This window comes from Rutidosis leptorrhynchoides, chromosome 6, assembly GCF_046630445.1.
Source record: "Rutidosis leptorrhynchoides isolate AG116_Rl617_1_P2 chromosome 6, CSIRO_AGI_Rlap_v1, whole genome shotgun sequence".
Lineage (NCBI taxonomy): Eukaryota > Viridiplantae > Streptophyta > Magnoliopsida > Asterales > Asteraceae > Rutidosis > Rutidosis leptorrhynchoides.
Genome location: NC_092338.1, coordinates 342,779,768 through 342,798,937, shown reverse-complemented (window position 1 = coordinate 342,798,937; position 19,170 = coordinate 342,779,768).

Here is a 19,170-nt window from a genome sequence, read left to right as displayed (position 1 = left end):
AGTTATATGTTGTTAGACCACGAGATTTAGTTCAAAGCAGTAAAATTTATACATCTGTTATGAGCACTTGAATATAAAGCTTTAACCCGCGAATAGCTAATGCGCTACACGACTTACTTTACCCTATATAGCATACACTTATCAAGTATATGGTTACGAAGTAATAAGCACTCGTTCGTTGAGCAAGGTTTGTCAAACCTACAAATCCGTTCTTATAGTTCGAGCCTTACGTATGTAATAAATATATTCAAGCTAAGGGCTTTTTAGATCGAACTCATATGTATATTCAGTTTTTGTACTCGTGTCTAATGCGTAAGACAGTTTCAAAATAGCATGTTATCTCATCCCAACAAGTAAAAGAGTATGAGACTGTAGGCTCACCTTGAGTGCACTTGAATAAACCATAAGTAAAGAGTAGTCGGATTACTACGACCGAGTAATGTAATCTAAATGTACCAATATATAGTTACATAAGTTTATTTCGAAAGACTGACTCACAGTACAGTTGTCCTATTGCTCAGACCGACGCATTTGTAAAGTAGAAGTCAACACACAAGTCAACTAGTCGAGCAAGTCAAACAAAAGTCAAAGTTGATCAAGTTGGTCAACCTAAGTCAACTACATTAGTAGGTCATGTCAATGATATCACAAAGTCAAACCAAGGTTAACTCATAAGTTTCACACATTCGTTTAGCAATTTAACGTTTACTAGTTTAGTTATCGTACGTGTTCACAACGGTCATGCAATCGGACAAGCATTATTCACAAATGATACATCAAGAAATCATTATAAACTCAAGATCACAAGTACATGTCATAAGCTTTCTAAAAATACCAAACACGCTATCATACGATTCCTAGAACTCACGTAGCACGCAAAACTTTCTAGTTCAGTTTCTGTTTGCGCATCAGTTCATAAAAATTCTCATTTAATCTAGAAAATAGTAAATCGGAAACGGCCAATTTGGATATGGTTTATAACACCTCAAATTATCAGTGGTTAAAAGGTCTAAGAAAACTATGCAGCCAATTTGTACAGTTTTGACCAACAAGTCGGACTTTTTGATTTACACAGAATCCTGACCTTTGGTTTTGGCAAGCATACAACACATAGCAATTAGAGTTTTCAGAGCTAGACATATAAATGAGATATGCTACATAACATACATTTATCAAAATACCAGAAGCTCAAGATCTAAATCAATTTCTACTCCATGCTAGACAATTAAATGTACAAACGAGACAGATTCAATCTCGTTCAGGTAGTCGTTTTCGAGGTCAATTATACGAGCATCTAGAAACAATTAGCACATGAGGTCTACATGAAAGATCAATTAATAATTATGTACTTTACATAATACAAAAACTTGGTTTCCAAAAATCATGTTAAGTTGTCGTTTGATTCAAAGGAAAATCACTGTTTAACAAGTTTTACCGCAAACGTTCAAGTAAGCATAAAATGACTTTCACAAATCCAATTGCTATGATTTCCTAGTCCATTTTATGTGTTTTTCAATTATCTATCCATCTAACATCGGTTCATGAGCTAATTCCATTCACACAAATTGCAGTTTTCAGAATAGAGCGTAAATGCACATCGAAACTTCAATTAAGCGTAACTTAAGCTATACATAACGAAATCACACGATTCAAGCGAGCAAATTCAATAGGTTTTCAATGGATTTCCATCTAAATACTCTATATTTACATAAAACAAACTCATCATATCAATAGCATAGTGATGTGCAACGAGGTGTATATAAAATAGTTATTATTTTACTAGAAAAACTATTAAATACGATACAATTTTACACAAGATTTTTATTTATTTATAGAATGGATATACTTAAACCTTGCTACAACACTTATAGGCAGTGTACCTAATCGTACAGTAGTGTAGTTTTTAGTAAGTCCGGTTCGTTCCACAGGGAGATCTTTGAACAAAGCTCAACGCTATATTAGTTTACTTTTATAAAAATACAAATATATATATAAGTAATATTATTATTATAAAGGGGGGTTTTTACCGTTTAATGACCGGTTTGTCGATTTTAAAACTTTAGTCGCAGTTAAAACCTAATGTAAAATATAAAATAAATACAAGACTTAAATTAAAGCGTAAAGTAAATAACGATAATGAAATTGCGAATAATAAAATTGCGATAATTAAAAAGTACGATAATTAAAAGTGCGATTAAATAACAATAAATAAAAGTGCGATAATTAGAAGTGCAATTAAATATAAAATAAAGGGAATTAAATATGAAATAAAAGAATTATGCTTATTTAAACTTCCGTAATCATGATGTTTGACGTGTTGATTTTAGTTTTATGCCCATGGGTTAATTGTCCTTTGTCCTGGATTATTCAATATGTCCGTCTGGTTTTTGTCCATAACAGTCCATCAGTCATAAATATAAATTGCAAGTGTCCTTGTCAAATTATTATTATACCCGAAGATAAATATTCCAACTAATTGGGGATTCGAATTGTAACAAGGTTTTAATACTTTGTTTAATGAATACACCAGGTTATCGACTGCGTGTAAACCAAGGTTTTACTACTTTGTTAACAATTACACCAATTACCCTTGAATGTAATTTCACCCCTGTTTTAATTATTCTAGTGGCTATTAATCCATTCCCGTGTCCGGTTAAATGAACGATTATTCGTACATATAAATACCCCGCCCATCGTGTCCGATCGAGTTTATATGGTAATTTATAGGGACGCCCAATTGTAAATCTTTATATTAACATTAACAAACTTTCATTTAGTTAAACAAATATAAAGCCCATTATTAGCCCATAGTCTAATTTCCACAAGTGTCGTTCTTTTGTCCAAACCCCAATTATGGTACAAAGCCCAATTACCCAATTTTAGTAATTAGCCCAACATCATGATTACTTCGTTTTAAATAAGCATAATAATAACTTAGCTACGAGACATTAATGTAAAAAGGTTGAACATAACTTACAATGATTAAAAATAGCGTAGCGTTACACGGACAGAATTTCGACTTACACCCTTACAACATTCGCTAACATACCCTTATTATTAGAATTATAATTAAAATTAAAATATAAATTATAAATATAAATATATTTACGTATGAAGAGGAAGAGAAAAAAGATGATAAAAACTCGGCAGAAAACTGGCTTTATATAGGACCTGACCAGCAATCTCACTCCATGCGACTCGCATGGATTTGTGCTTCTGGCCATGCGACTCGCATGGCCACCCTGGATCCAGCCAAATGGATTTGTTTTCTTCTTGCCGACGTAATATAATAATAATAATATATATAATATATAATTATATATAATTATATATATATTATATTATATTCTTGTGCATAGTAGACTAGATATTTTTGGTCCGTTGCGTCGGGCGTTTCTTCTTGGCTCAGGTCCCGGTTCCGGATTTTCGGACGTCCTCGCGTATTATTTTAAATCGCGTACTTTGCGTCTTGTAACTTGTACTCTTGTCATTTTGAGACGTTCCTCATCAATATTTTGAACCTTTTTAATTGTATCTTGTACTTTTTAGCTCTTTGGACCTTTTTGTCTTCAATTTGTCGAATCTGCCTTTTGTCTTCACCTTTTATTATTTAAACGAATATCTCTTGTAAATAGAACAATTGCAACTAAAAGCTTGTCTTTCTTGAGGAATAATGCTATGAAATATATGTTCGTTTTTAGCATTATCAAATATTCCCACACTTGAGCGTTGCTTGTCCTCAAGCAATATTGTCTTGAAATACTAGAATCACTTCTTTATTCTTCACACTTTGTACATCAGTGATTTCTATACGGCGGTATAAACAATGGAAGTAACGATATGGTTTACAGTCCCACATGACTATAAAAATTTAGATCCATTAAGGAAATTAGATCTTTATGAAAACATTTGATCTTTCGAAATCTAGTTTTTACCCTAGATAAGTTTTCCGGAATAACCCTTTACCGGTGTTTGCAAAATATTTTTGTGGATTTGGTGGGTTTCAGATTTGAAAATTTTAGCTCAAAACTTGCGGTTTTGTGTCACCCACTTGCTAACCTTGTATTTGGAAAGCAACACGTCCAGTTTACTTGTCCCGTATATTACCTTTCGGTAAACTACCGTCCGGTTGTAAAGGAAAGTGTTGAACAAGCAACTGTTAAGGCAATGTCCCGTGACATGCTTTTGATTATGGTCTATAACGTGTCGGACGCAATTACTATCCTTGGTAGGAGCAATAGTAAAGCTCACCCTTATAATTTTTCGGTCTGGCACAAGGTCCTGTCTTTGACCATGTTATGCAACCACCGTTCTTACGGTTGACACCCGATTTAGTTCAGGTGACCTAATGAATTCCAGGTGAATTCCTAGGATTTTACGTTCAATGGTAATGAACGCATTGAAAATAGGGTTTTTAGAAAACAAATCGGTTTGTAATTTTTTTTTTTTTTTTTTTTTTCAAAATATTTTCTCGTTTAAGCTCGAGTTTAGATATCATCGAATTCCATGAGTTTGTAATTCTCAATCTTTAAGGTCAATCTCTAGGATTGAGTAATATCAGTCTTAAAAGCTGATTTTTAATCTTTAAGGAGATTATCCTTTCTGGGGATCTGATTCATTAGTCTTATCCAGCTAATTTGCACGGTGCCTCCCCATTGTACGAGATAAATCCTTCTCATGGTTAGGATAAATCTGACCACTTGGCGACCCTGTTTAATGCTGAGGTCCGTGGATTTCCAGCTGATTTTAGTGATGACTTTTCTAGATTTTTCGTCAACCTACAGCTGGTCTGAACGACAACTTCATGACCTAAATCAAGAAGCGCGTGTCTTTTTCGGAAGACTTTACTTCCTTTTAATGATGGAATTGATTCATCGTGTAGATCCATCTCTTCTTTTCTTTCATTGGGTAAAACAGTTTAGTTTAGTCCAAAGCAAAAGTATTTTCAGTTATTTGTTACAAATATATGTGGCATATGTTTAAAATAACTTGGTAAATTTTCCCACACTTGGCTTTTTATTTTTCTTTTTATCGTCCTCTATTCCATTTTAAATGAATTTTAACATTTTAGTTTGTTTCTCAATTTATGTCCTTTCCGAGGTAACAATAATTTCGGTGTTAAAACCTAGTTTTATCGTTCATAAATATGTATAAACATGATTTTGAATTCATTTAATTGAAAATTTTGAAAAATTTTACTAGAATTGGGTAGTCAGTATATAAGACTAGGGCTGTTCTTTTTTATCAGAGAGCACTAGATTCTAATACAACTACTGCTTTACTAGTATTTTTAATGGTAACCAAGTGTATAAAGTAAAAATTTTAAAATCCGAAAGAATTTAACCCCTTCCCACACTTAAGATCTTGCAATGCCCTCATTTGCAAAAAAATCAGTAACAATTTAAATTATTGAGGGTGATTTGTGTGAAAATGATTAAATTTTTACCAAAGTTTCCAAATATATTGGCGTTTGTTTGCTGAATGATAAATGGTGCACGTCATTTGTTCATTCCGTCTTGTTGTTATTTCACATACATTTTGCATCATTGTCGTCAAAATTACTTGCTTTTGCTGAACTTAATGCCAGTCTTTGAAAACGCGTTGTTTTACCCTGTTTTGTGCATAAAAGAGAATACATACAATACAAATATAATCATACATGCAATTTGAAATGGAACTTTGGCATCCCACTTTCAAACTATAAGAAAAATATTAGTACACAATAATAATAAGAATATCAAACATTACATAAACGTAATAAAATGTTAAGTGTTTAAAATAAAAATAAAATTACCAACTTATCTCTACTGATCAGGAGGTGGGTTAGGAGGAAAATTAGGATATGGATCCCAATTCATGTTCGCGTCCGGGTTCCATGGCTGATTATAGGTGAACTGGTATGCTGCGTCATAATCATATGAATCATAGGGTGGTCTCATTTCTGGCTGATGTGCGGGATAGTATGCGGGTCGGGTCGGATAATACATCTCGCCAGGCTGCAACTGGCTTATAATTTGGCGCTGATGATAATCCCATCGGCCATGCTCTCGTTGCCGGGAATGCTCGTAGTCATTCCGACGTTGCCATGCCTCGTACTGCATATGCCTATCATAGTTCGTCATGTATTCATCCTCCATACGAACGCCTAAATCAAGAGCAGTCTCCCGAACAACTCCTATAATGTTGTTCGCCTCTTCCATTTCATCATCCGAACCTCTTTCTACCTGTCGCTGAGGTCCCTCGTATCGATATACCCGACCACGTCTCATCAATAATACCCTTGCACCGTGATAAAGGTTTGAACTTATAGTTTCACCTCCGTCCTCTATTTCGTTCATTGGACCCCCTTGGTGCTTATCTACACCTAAATACTCTCCAATGAGAGTAATGAAAATACCACCACCTATAATACTCCCCGATTTCATCCCCGAAACTACATTAGCGAGATAATAACCAACACAATAGGGAATGTTAACGAAACTCCTCGGGTCTCTAATACACTTGAGGTAGAACAAATCGTTTACGGTCAATTTCTCCTTATTCCTACCCCTTTGTGTAATTGTGTTTGTTAAGAATCTATGAATCACCCGGAGTTCAGCTCTGTCTATATCTAAGTATGTATGATTTTCACTGGCGTGAAATTCATTAAAGTGGGACATACGCCTCCAGATGGCGTTAATATCAAATTCCCTATCTACCCTTTCTCCTTGGGCAATCAGGCTATTACAGTCGGGGCTCAAAAGTTCAGCAGGGGTGTAAATCTGTAAGGCCCTAGCTAAATCTATCATGGACATTCTGTACATTCGTCCACCTAACAGAAATCTAATAAAGCTTCTATCATCTATCCTCCTAACATCACTGTTTAACTTAATAGTACTAAGTAATTCTATACACCATTCCCTATATATGGTTCTACGAATGGAAAATAGACGCATCCAATCGTTAAACTGAGAATTACCATACCTTTGCACCAATAATTCCCGAATCAGTTCGGCAAGGTTAACTGTTTCCAAAGGTACCCAGTCAATTGCCCTTGGCATTTCAACAACCTTAAAGTAGAGAATGTGCATGTTCTTTTGATAATCTGGATACTCTATCCAACATCGATCAAATCTCAGATTTGGGTGTAACTGATCTTCATTAATGTCTAAACTCAGAATCCTTTGATGTGGAGCGAATTGACGAAACTGATTCATGAATAATTGATCTTGATCGTGATATGGAATATGTTGCTCCTCCTGTTCTTCTTCTTCTTGTTGCATATATTGTTCTTGTTCATGAAACATTTCCGGTTCGGGCTCTGGTTGTCTGGACGATGATGCTCCTGAACCTCCAGTATCGGCTCTCTGTAAAACACATTAAACACAAAAATTGTGCATCCAAATATGCATTAGTGTTAGCAAAATAATAACTTGAAACAATTATGATGACATGTTCAATTCATAACACATTTTATACACATTTTCTTAACAATAACAATTCTACACTTTTACATACGAAAATGTGTACAATGTTTTATCACATTTAAACTCTTAAACATGTCAACAATAATCATTATAGCAATTAAACACTTGTTACATGGCATTCAAATCAAACTAGTGCTCATTTTCATATTTTTGTCAAGTCTATACTTTGTCAAATAAACATATACGAAAAATGTACATCAAGTTCATAAGCATTTATCTCAAATAACATGCCAAAATAATCACTACTAGCAATGAAACAAGTTTCAAATGGCCTTTATATCAATTTATCCAAGTTCATGAATTTTTGGACTTAAAAAGTCCACTTTAATTCTCAAAAACATGTTTAGGCTCAAAGTTTGGATCGATTAACTACCTAGACATGTTACACTACTCAATTTAGCAACAATTCATGACAAAAATCGGCCATAACCTGTTTATATCAAAAAGCCCCAAATTGCTCAAGAACACAAACCCTAGATTCTTAAAAATTTGAAGTTTTTAGCTTCAATTCATGTTAAATAGCTTCTATCTAGGATATACATGCATAATATAACAACAATTTAGCTCTAATTACACCTAAATTTAACAAAATCAAAATATAAATTTTCTAGCTCAAGAACACAAAAATTCGAATTTAAAGAAATTAGGGGTGAAATCTTTACCTTTCTCCTGAAGGGGTTGAGACTACTGAATCTAGGCATGATTATTGTGAAGTTTTGCAAGAATTTTGATGAAAAATGATGAATTTTTGAGAGGGTTTTGGAGATGGTTCGTGTATATGTGTGTGTGTTGTGAAAAAGAGCAGCTCGGCTGGAAATTTTGATCCTGTCCAGTTTTTTATGGCCATGCGACTCGCATGGATTTGTGCATACCCCCATGCGAGTCGCATGGGGTGAAAATCCAGGATTTAATTTAATTTTTTTTTTTTTTTTTTTATAAAACCTTATACTTTTAAAACATAGAATTAATAAAATTTTAAAAATTTTGTTTCTTTTTAAGACGAGGTCGTTTCGGGACGATGCCCTAGTCCGTCCCTCGACAAAATTTTAAAATTTTGTCATTTTCAAGCGATTGTTTTAAAAGCTTAGATTTTTGGATTTTTTAATTTTTTTGGCATACTTTAAATCAAAAAGATTAAAAATAATGATAATAAAAGTTCTCGTCCCTCCCTCGGGTAAAGCAATTTCGGTTCAAAGACCTAGTCTTCAACTTACGATGAATTTTAAAAATCATATTCTTAACTTAATGAGATAAAGTAAATTTTTGTTTTTAAATTCACACAACTTAAATATAAAATTCAAAATTAATATTAAAAATTCACACCAAACTTAAAATTTGAAATGCATAAAATTAAAAATTCATATTTTTTTAAAAATTAAAAATTCACACCAAACTTAATTTAAAAATTTATAAATCATATCAAACTTATATTAATTTTTTCAAATATTTACAATTTTAAAAATATTGTTTATATAAAGTTTACAATATTAATTTAAGGTTTAAATATTAATTTTAAAAACATGGTAAAATATAAAATTAAAAATCTTTTTGTCTTTTTATCCCACTTTAATCAATCAAATATTATCAAAAATATGCGCCCCTCTTTTCGGTAAAGTAATTTCGGTTCCAAGACCTAATTTAACTCATGACGAATTTTTGAAATATTTTGGGTTGATTGATTAAAGATATTTATACCTTAAGAATAAACGTTAAATTTCGCAGTGATGTAATAAATTTTTGAACGATATCAATAATTTCGGTCGCCAAACCTAATTTTATTTAATACCAATTTAATACTTTTTAGCGAACAAATTAGCGTTTATTATCAAAAGGTTAAAAATAAAAATAAAAATAAAAACTGTACAGACATACCTGTGAAATAGATTTCTTAGTTATATGATCTATTATATTCATAAGATAGTCGGTTTAATTGATTTTCCATGGCTGCATAGGCGTAACCTCGAGCATTCATTGTCTTTTCTTCTAAACATATGAACGGTCCGTCTCTGCATAAAGTAACAAATTCGGTATTTGAATAGGTTTGATTATTTGAACATTTACCTCCATGTGACCATTTTCCGCATTTGTGACATCGTTCTAGGTGTCGTGCTCTTCTTTTCGCTGCGGATTTTGATTTTCCTTTACCAAATTGTAACTTATTATCTTCGCATCTGGATCCTTTTCTAACTCCGTCCATTCTTTCTCTGATTACTGATACTAATTCACTCGGTAGTATATCATTATTTCTTTTAGTGATCAAAGCGTGTAGCATTAGACCATGGTTTAGTTCACAGGCAGTCTTCATTTTGTAAAAACCTAAAAAAAAATAAAAATTCAGAATGGGGGGAGAAGACTAGTTCTTTAGGGTCTGCTAGGGAAAGACCATACGTGTTCCATTTTCGAGAACTACACGAAAACAGACAATCTAACTCTAACAGAAATATATATTATCCTTTAAAGACTTGATTCTCCCCACACTTAGTTAGCTGTGGTGTCGAAATTGTGATTAACTTCGTTGTCGACTTCCATCGGACCATGTATGTAATGTTTAACTCTGTGACCATTAACTTTAAATTCAATCCCATTTGAATTTATTAATTCTATCGTTCCGTATGGGAAAACTCTTTTGACTATGAATGGTCCAGACCATCTTGATTTCAATTTTCCAGGAAATAGCTTGAATCGTGAATTGAAAAGAAGAACTCTGTCTCCTTCTTTGAATTCTTTTGAACTTCTGATTCTTTTATCATGCCATTTCTTCGTTCTTTCTTTATAGATTAACGAATTTTCGTATGCTTCATGTCTTAATTCTTCTAATTCATTTAGTTGACTTAATCGTAGACGTCCAGCTTCATGTAAATCAAGATTACATGTCTTCAAAGCCCAAAATGCTTTGTGTTCAATTTCTACTGGAAGATGACATGCTTTTCCATAAACAAGTCTAAAAGGTGTGGTTCCAATTGGAGTTTTGTAGGCTGTTCTAAAAGCCCAGAGTGCATCCTCCAATTTAATGGACCATTCCTTCGGATTTGATCCTACGGTTTTCTCTAGAATACGTTTTAAAGCTCGGTTGGTATTTTCAACTTGTCCACTTGTTTGTGGATGATATGCGGTGGAGATTTTATGAGTTACTCCATATCTTTTAAGAACTTTCTCAAGTTGATTATTACAGAAATGAGTACCCCGATCACTTATTAAAGCTTTCGGTGTTCCAAACCTTGCAAAAAGACGTTTTAAAAAGTTGACTACAACTCGTGCATCGTTAGTTGGGAGAGCTTGTGCTTCCGCCCATTTAGATACATAATCAATGGCTACGAGTATATATAGATTATTATGAGATTTTGGAAATGGACCCATAAAGTCAATACCCCAAATGTCAAATACTTCACATACTTGGATGACATTTTGTGGCATTTCATCACGTTGACTTATTTTTCCGGCCCTTTGACATGCATCACAGGATTTGCAAAGAAGGTGTGCGTCTTTGTAAATTGTAGGCCAATAGAATCCAGCTTCATAAACTTTTCTTGCTGTTAGTTGAGGCCCATAATGCCCTCCTGTTGGTCCTGTGTGACAATGGTTTAAAATTTTACTAGCTTCATCTCCAAATACACATCGGCGTATTATTCCATCGGGACAACTTTTAAACAGATGTGGATCTTCCCAGAAATAGTGTTTTATATCACTGAAGAATTTCTTTCGTCTTTGGTACGATAATCCTTTTTCAAGGAATCCACAAACTAAGTAGTTTGCATAGTCTGCAAACCATGGGATTTCTTTATAATCTATCTTCAATAGATATTCATCAGGAAAGTTGTCTTGTATGGCCGATTCATTCAGAACTTCTAATTCGGGATTTTCAAGACGAGAAAGATGATCAGCGGCGAGATTTTCTGCTCCTTTTTTATCTCGGATTTCAATATCAAACTCTTGTAAGAGTAAGATCCAACGGATTAATCTTGGTTTAGCATCTTGTTTTGAAAATAGGTATCTAAGAGCAGAATGGTCGGTATAGACCACCGTTTTTGCTAGAACGAGATATGATCAAAATTTGTCAAAAGCAAAGACAATAGCAAGGAGTTCTTTTTCAGTAGTTGTATAGTTCGTTTGTGCTCCTTGTAATGTCTTACTAGCATAATATATAGGTTGAAATCGTTTTTCAATCCTTTGTCCTAAAACGGCTCCCATTGCAAAATCACTTGCATCGCACATTAGTTCAAATGGTAGATTCCAATTTGGTGTTATCATGATCGGCGCATTAGTGAGTTTTTCTTTAAGAATATTAAAAGATTTGATACACTCATCTGAAAAGATGAATGGCGCATCCTTTTCTAGGAGTTTATTCATAGGAGTGGCAATTTTTGAAAAATCTTTTATGAAACGTCGGTAAAAACCGGCATGCCCTAGAAAACTCCTAACTCCTCTAACATTTGTGGGATGTGGAAGTTTAGCAATTACATCTACTTTTGCTCTATCCACTTCAATTCCTTCTTTTGAAATTTTATGTCCAAGAACGATGCCTTCTTTAACCATGAAATGGCATTTCTCCCAATTAAGTACTAGATTTGATTTTTCGCATCTAATTAGCATTCGTTCCAGATTAACTAGACATGATTTAAATGTATCACCGAAGACTGAAAAGTCATCCATGAATACTTCCATGCATTCTTCTATCATGTCGTGAAAAATCGCCATCATACACCTTTGAAAGGTTGCAGGGGCGTTACAAAGTCCAAATGGCATGCGTTTGTAAGCAAAAGTACCATAAGGGCACGTGAATGTGGTTTTCTCTTGGTCCTCGGGTGCTATTGGAATTTGAAAATATCCGGAAAATCCATCTAGAAAACAATAGTAACTATTTCCGGCTAATCTTTCCAACATTTGATCTATGAAAGGTAAGGGAAAGTGATCTTTTCTGGTGGCGTCATTTAATTTTCTATAATCAATACATACACGCCATCCTGTTACAGTCCTAGTAGGAATAAGCTCATTTTTCTCATTTGTGATGACAGTCATGCCACCCTTCTTAGGCACGCATTGAACTGGGCTTACCCATGGACTATCAGAAATTGGATATATCAAACCTGCATCTAGCAGCTTAATAATCTCTTTTTTAACTACATCTTGCATATTAGGATTTAGTCTTCGTTGGCGTTGCACATACGTTTTATGACCTTCTTCCATAAGAATTTTATGTGTGCAATACGAAGGACTTATTCCTTTAATATCATGAATCTTCCATGCAATGGCTGGTTTATGAGCTTTCAACACAGAAATGAGTTGTGATTTCTCATTTTCAGTAAGAGAAGACGATATTATTACAGGTAATTCAGATTCACCATGTAAATAAGCGTATTCCAAATGGTTTGGAAGTGGCTTTAACTCTAATTTCGGAGGTTCTTCTATCGATGATTTATATCGATATCTGTCTTCTTCTTTTAGCATTTGAATTTCTTCTGTTGTTGGTTCATATCCATTAGCTATAAGTGTAGCTAACATTTCAGCTTCATCAATTGGTTCATTACCTTCTCCTAAAGAACATTCTCCCGTTCCTTGTAATTCTGGAAATTCTTCTAATAATTCTGCATGTGCATCTATAGTTTGAATATAATAACATGTATCATCTGCAGATTGTGGTTGTTGCATTGCTCTATCAACTGAAAAGGTAACACTCTCATCCTCTATACTTAGGGTCAGTTTCTTACCGAACACGTCTATCATTGCTTTAGCCGTGTTTAAGAATGGTCTTCCTAATATGAGAGGAACTTGAGAATCTTCTTCCATGTCCAAAACAACAAAATCTACTGGAAATACTAAAGTACCAACTTTAACTAGCATGTTCTCCATTATCCCTCTAGGATATTTTATTGATCTATCGGCTAGTTGTATGCTTATTCTGGTTGGTTTTAATTCTCCAAGGTCTAGTTTAGCGTATAGTGAATACGGCATTAGATTTATACTAGCACCTAAGTCTGCCAATGCTTCTATTGAACTAAGACTACCCAGAAAACATGGAATTGTGAAACTTCCTGGATCAGATAATTTTTCTGGTATCTTATTCAACAGCACTGCTGAACAATTAGCATTCATAGTAACAGCCGAGAGTTCTTCCATTTTCTTTCTATTCGTGATTAGATCTTTCAAGAATTTAGCATATCTTGGCATTCCTGAAATCACATCAATGAAAGGAAGATTTACATTTATCTGTTTAAACATATCCAAGAATTTGGATTGCTCGGCTTCAAGTTTTTCTTTCTTCATTTTACTCGGATAAGGAAGTGGTGGTTGGTATGGTTTAACATAAGGTTTATCCTTAACTGTGTTATCTTCATTAACCTTTTCAACTACCGGTTCTTGTTCCTTATCTTGATCAGGTTGTGGTTCTTGTGGAGTAGGAATAGTTTCATCAGAAGTTACAGGTATTTCAGGTGGTTTAAGTGTTGTACCTCTTCTTGTGGTAATAGCTTTAGCTGTTTCATTCCGGGGGTTAGCATTTGTATCACTAGGTAAACTTCCCGGTTTTCTTTCACCTATTAACCTTGCTAGGTTACTTACTTCTTGTTCCAGATTTTGAATAGAAGCTTGTTGATTTCTAAATGCTTGAGCATTTTGTTCATTGGTTTGTTTTTGAGATGTGAAAAACTGCGTTTGAGTTTCAACTAGCTTCGTCATCATATCTTCTAAATTCGGCTTTTTATCATCGGTTTGTTGTGGTGGTTTGTTTTGAAAATTAGGTCTTTGCTGATTATAAGTATTATTGGATACTTGTTGATTGCTAGGACCTTGTTGGTTATTGTATGGAATATTTCGGTTATAATTCTGGTTTTGATTGTAAATCGGTCTTGGCGGTTGATAATTATTCTGATAATTATTTCCAGGCCTTTGGTTTATGTATGAAATATTCTCTCTTTGTTCCATTGTTAATTCAATACTGAGACAATCTTTTGTCAAATGTGGTCCTCCACACTGCTCACAACTAATTCGTATTGAGTGTATATCCTTAGTCATCTTTTCCATTCGTCTCTCGAAAGCATCTATCTTTGCGGAAATGGAATCTAAGTCATGGCTAGAATCGGCTCTAGCTGCTTTAGATGATCTAATGATATCTTTTTCTTGGTGCCACTCATGCGAGTGGGAAGCAGTGTTATCAATAATTTTGTAAGCATCAGTTTCGGTTTTCTTCATAATAGAGCCACCAGCTGCTATATCTATGTCTTTTCTTGTAGTGATGTCGCATCCTTGGTAGAATATTTGTACTATTTGACAGGTGTCTAAACCATGTTGCGGACATCCTCTTAATAACTTTCCATATCTTGTCCACGCCTCATATAGAGTTTCATTTGGCTTTTGTGTGAACGTAACAATTTCTGCTTGAAGTCTTACGGCTTTAGATGCAGGAAAAAATTGTTTAAGAAATTTGTCAACTAAAACATCCCATGTATCAATCGCCCCTTCAGGTAACGATTCCAACCAATCTTTGGCTTCTCCCTTTAAAGTCCAGGGAAATAACATGAGATATATCTGTTCATCCTCCACTTCTCGTATTTTAAATAGTGTGCAGATCCTATTAAAGGTACGTAGATGTTCATTTGGATCTTCCTTCGGCGCACCACTAAATTGGCATTGATTAGTCACCATGTGTAGAATTTGTCCTTTGATTTCATAATCTGGCGCATTAATGTCTGGATGAGTAATTGCGTGACCTTGGCCAGTGCGTTTAGCTCTCATTCGGTCTTCCATACTTAAAGGTTCCAGATTCTCCATAATTGAATTTGTTGAATCGGTATCACTAGATGATTCTGATTTAATAGTTCGTTCCTCAACAATCTCTGTTTGAATGATTGGTGGTTCCGGAGGAAAGTTTAATGGTTCAGGATCTATGAACCGTTCCTGAATATTTTCTGGATTCTCAATTGTGAGGTTGGGTTCAAAAAATGGATTATCGGAAATTTGAACTGAAGTACTTGGTCTACTGGATGACGATTCTAAAGAAAAATCAACGGCGGTTATATTTGTTAAACGATGTCTTGATCGAGTTACAGGTGGTGAACGTACAAAAGGTGATGAACGTCTTGCTCGGTGCATTCACAGAATATCCTATTAGTTTTTAAAAGGAAAGAAAAATTATAATAAGTTATCCAATCAATAGACTTTTCTGATTTTGCCCACGTTTCGAATAGCCAAAAGATGCAGCAGAGGGGCAGGATTCGTTTGGTCTCAATATAATTGAGGACTGTTTGGCTCCAATAACCCGGTCCACGTACAAATCCAACTATTACTACGAACCAGAAAATTTTGATGTCTATCAATTTAACCACTTAAAATAAATTTTCGTAATTTTTAGAAATTTAGATAAGAAGTAGAAAAAATTCTAAGTCCTAAAACTAGAATAGCGAGAAATAAGAGAGAAAAAGAGTTTGTCGATAAAGGTTGAAAAAGAAAAAATGGTTGAAAAATAAAAGACGACGGAAAAATAAAAGAAACTTATAAAAACTTAAAAATACTTAACTAACCTAACCTTATTACTACAACTAACTTAAAATTATAATCGCAAATTGAAATTACTAATTGGAATGATAATTGATACATAGTAAAAGGTCTAAAAATATTAAAGCTTACAAGGAAAAACTAAATCCCAAATGAAAATAACTTAAAAAGAAACTAAAACTTAAAAAGGCGTCGCAAAATTCTAAAGCACCTAAATCTTAGTCTAAAGAAAAAGCACTTAAGGAATTCTACGGCAAAGCCTAAAAATCTAGGAGTAAAAATAACTATAGCAAAAACTAATTTTAAAATTAATTATGAGCTAAAAATACAAATATTACGCTACAACGATTAAAAAGGGACAAAATATTAAAAGAAATAAAAAGTGATAAAAAAAATACAATTTTTATTAAAATATTATTTTTATATTAATTATATTAAAGTATTAAGTGTTAAATATAATAAAACTAATTAAAAGTAATTAATTAAACTAAAAACTTAATTAATAATAATAAAATCAAATTAGGGTTTAATAATAATAATATATTATACTCCGTAATAAATGCGTTATTAGGGTTTGTTTGTGGCCCTGTCAGACCCCTCATGCGACTCGCATGGGGTTTAGTTGAATTATCATGCGACTCGCATGGTGTTCGGATCCAGGCCAAAAGTTGGGCTGCTACAGTACCTTGGCCCGATTACTTATTATTTTTTTTTTTCTGTTTTTCTAAATAAATAAAAGATTTTTAAAATAAAACTTATATTTTTATAAACTTAAAATAGAAATAAAGAAACTTATAAAACTTAAATATTTACAAAATCTTAAAAATACTAATATTTTTGTTTTTCTTTTTATATTTTTCGAATTTTTAAAAACGTATTTTTACAAAAACGACTTTTAATAAAAGTAACTAAAAAATTTTTTTTTATTTTTTTATATTAGCGTTGCGCTTCCGGCTTTTAAGATAGTCCCCGGCAGCGGCGCCAAAAATACTTGATGTGCAACGAGGTGTATATAAAATAGTTATTATTTTACTAGAAAAACTATTAAATACGATACAATTTTACACAAGATTTTTATTTATTTATAGAATGGATATACTTAAACCTTGCTACAACACTTATAGGCAGTGTACCTAATCGTACAGTAGTGTAGTTTTTAGTAAGTCCGGTTCGTTCCACAGGGAGATCTTTGAACAAAGCTCAACGCTATATTAGTTTACTTTTATAAAAATACAAATATATATATAAGTAATATTATTATTATAAAGGGGGGTTTTTACCGTTTAATGACCGGTTTGTCGATTTTAAAACTTTAGTCGCAGTTAAAACCTAATGTAAAATATAAAATAAATACAAGACTTAAATTAAAGCGTAAAGTAAATAACGATAATGAAATTGCGAATAATAAAATTGCGATAATTAAAAAGTACGATAATTAAAAGTGCGATTAAATAACAATAAATAAAAGTGCGATAATTAGAAGTGCAATTAAATATAAAATAAAGGGAATTAAATATGAAATAAAAGAATTATGCTTATTTAAACTTCCATAATCATGATGTTTGACGTGTTGATTTTAGTTTTATGCCCATGGGTTAATTGTCCTTTGTCCTGGATTATTCAATATGTCCGTCTGGTTTTTGTCCATAACAGTCCATCAGTCATAAATATAAATTGCAAGTGTCCTTGTCAAATTATTATTATACCCGAAGATAAATATTCCAACTAATTGGGGATTCGAATTGTAACAAGGTTTTAATACTTTGTTTAATGAATACACCAGGTTATCGACTGCGTGTAAACCAAGGTTTTACTACTTTGTTAACAATTACACCAATTACCCTTGAATGTAATTTCACCCCTGTTTTAATTATTCTAGTGGCTATTAATCCATTCCCGTGTCCGGTTAAATGAACGATTATTCGTACATATAAATACCCCGCCCATCGTGTCCGATCGAGTTTATATGGTAATTTATAGGGACGCCCAATTGTAAATCTTTATATTAACATTAACAAACTTTCATTTAGTTAAACAAATATAAAGCCCATTATTAGCCCATAGTCTAATTTCCACAAGTGTCGTTCTTTTGTCCAAACCCCAATTATGGTACAAAGCCCAATTACCCAATTTTAGTAATTAGCCCAACATCATGATTACTTCGTTTTAAATAAGCATAATAATAACTTAGCTACGAGACATTAATGTAAAAAGGTTGAACATAACTTACAATGATTAAAAATAGCGTAGCGTTACACGGACAGAATTTCGACTTACACCCTTACAACATTCGCTAACATACCCTTATTATTAGAATTATAATTAAAATTAAAATATAAATTATAAATATAAATATATTTACGTATGAAGAGGAAGAGAAAAAAGATGATAAAAACTCGGCAGAAAACTGGCTTTATATAGGACCTGACCAGCAATCTCACTCCATGCGACTCGCATGGATTTGTGCTTCTGGCCATGCGACTCGCATGGCCACCCTGGATCCAGCCAAATGGATTTGTTTTCTTCTTGCCGACGTAATATAATAATAATAATATATATAATATATAATTATATATAATTATATATATATTATATTATATTCTTGTGCATAGTAGACTAGATATTTTTGGTCCGTTGCGTCGGGCGTTTCTTCTTGGCTCAGGTCCCGGTTCCGGATTTTCGGACGTCCTCGCGTATTATTTTAAATCGCGTACTTTGCGTCTTGTAACTTGTACTCTTGTCATTTTGAGACGTTCCTCATCAATATTTTGAACCTTTTTAATTGTATCTTGTACTTTTTAGCTCTTTGGACCTTTTTGTCTTCAATTTGTCGAATCTGCCTTTTGTCTTCACCTTTTATTATTTAAACGAATATCTCTTGTAAATAGAACAATTGCAACTAAAAGCTTGTCTTTCTTGAGGAATAATGCTATGAAATATATGTTCGTTTTTAGCATTATCACATAGCAAACAATTTCGTGATTAAACTCTAATATGCAATCCGAGTATTATAAAGACTAATAACGTGTACAAAAATCAGATTTAATTAACTAGGGTTTGCAAATATACCTTAATTGAGCAATTAATGGATACTACTAGATGTAGAACGACGTGTAGAACAACGTTGATGTTTAAGGTTTTGTCTAAATTTGAGTTTTGTCTAAATCGAGCAATAGAACATCTAGACCATGCAAACAATAATAAAAATCAGATTTAA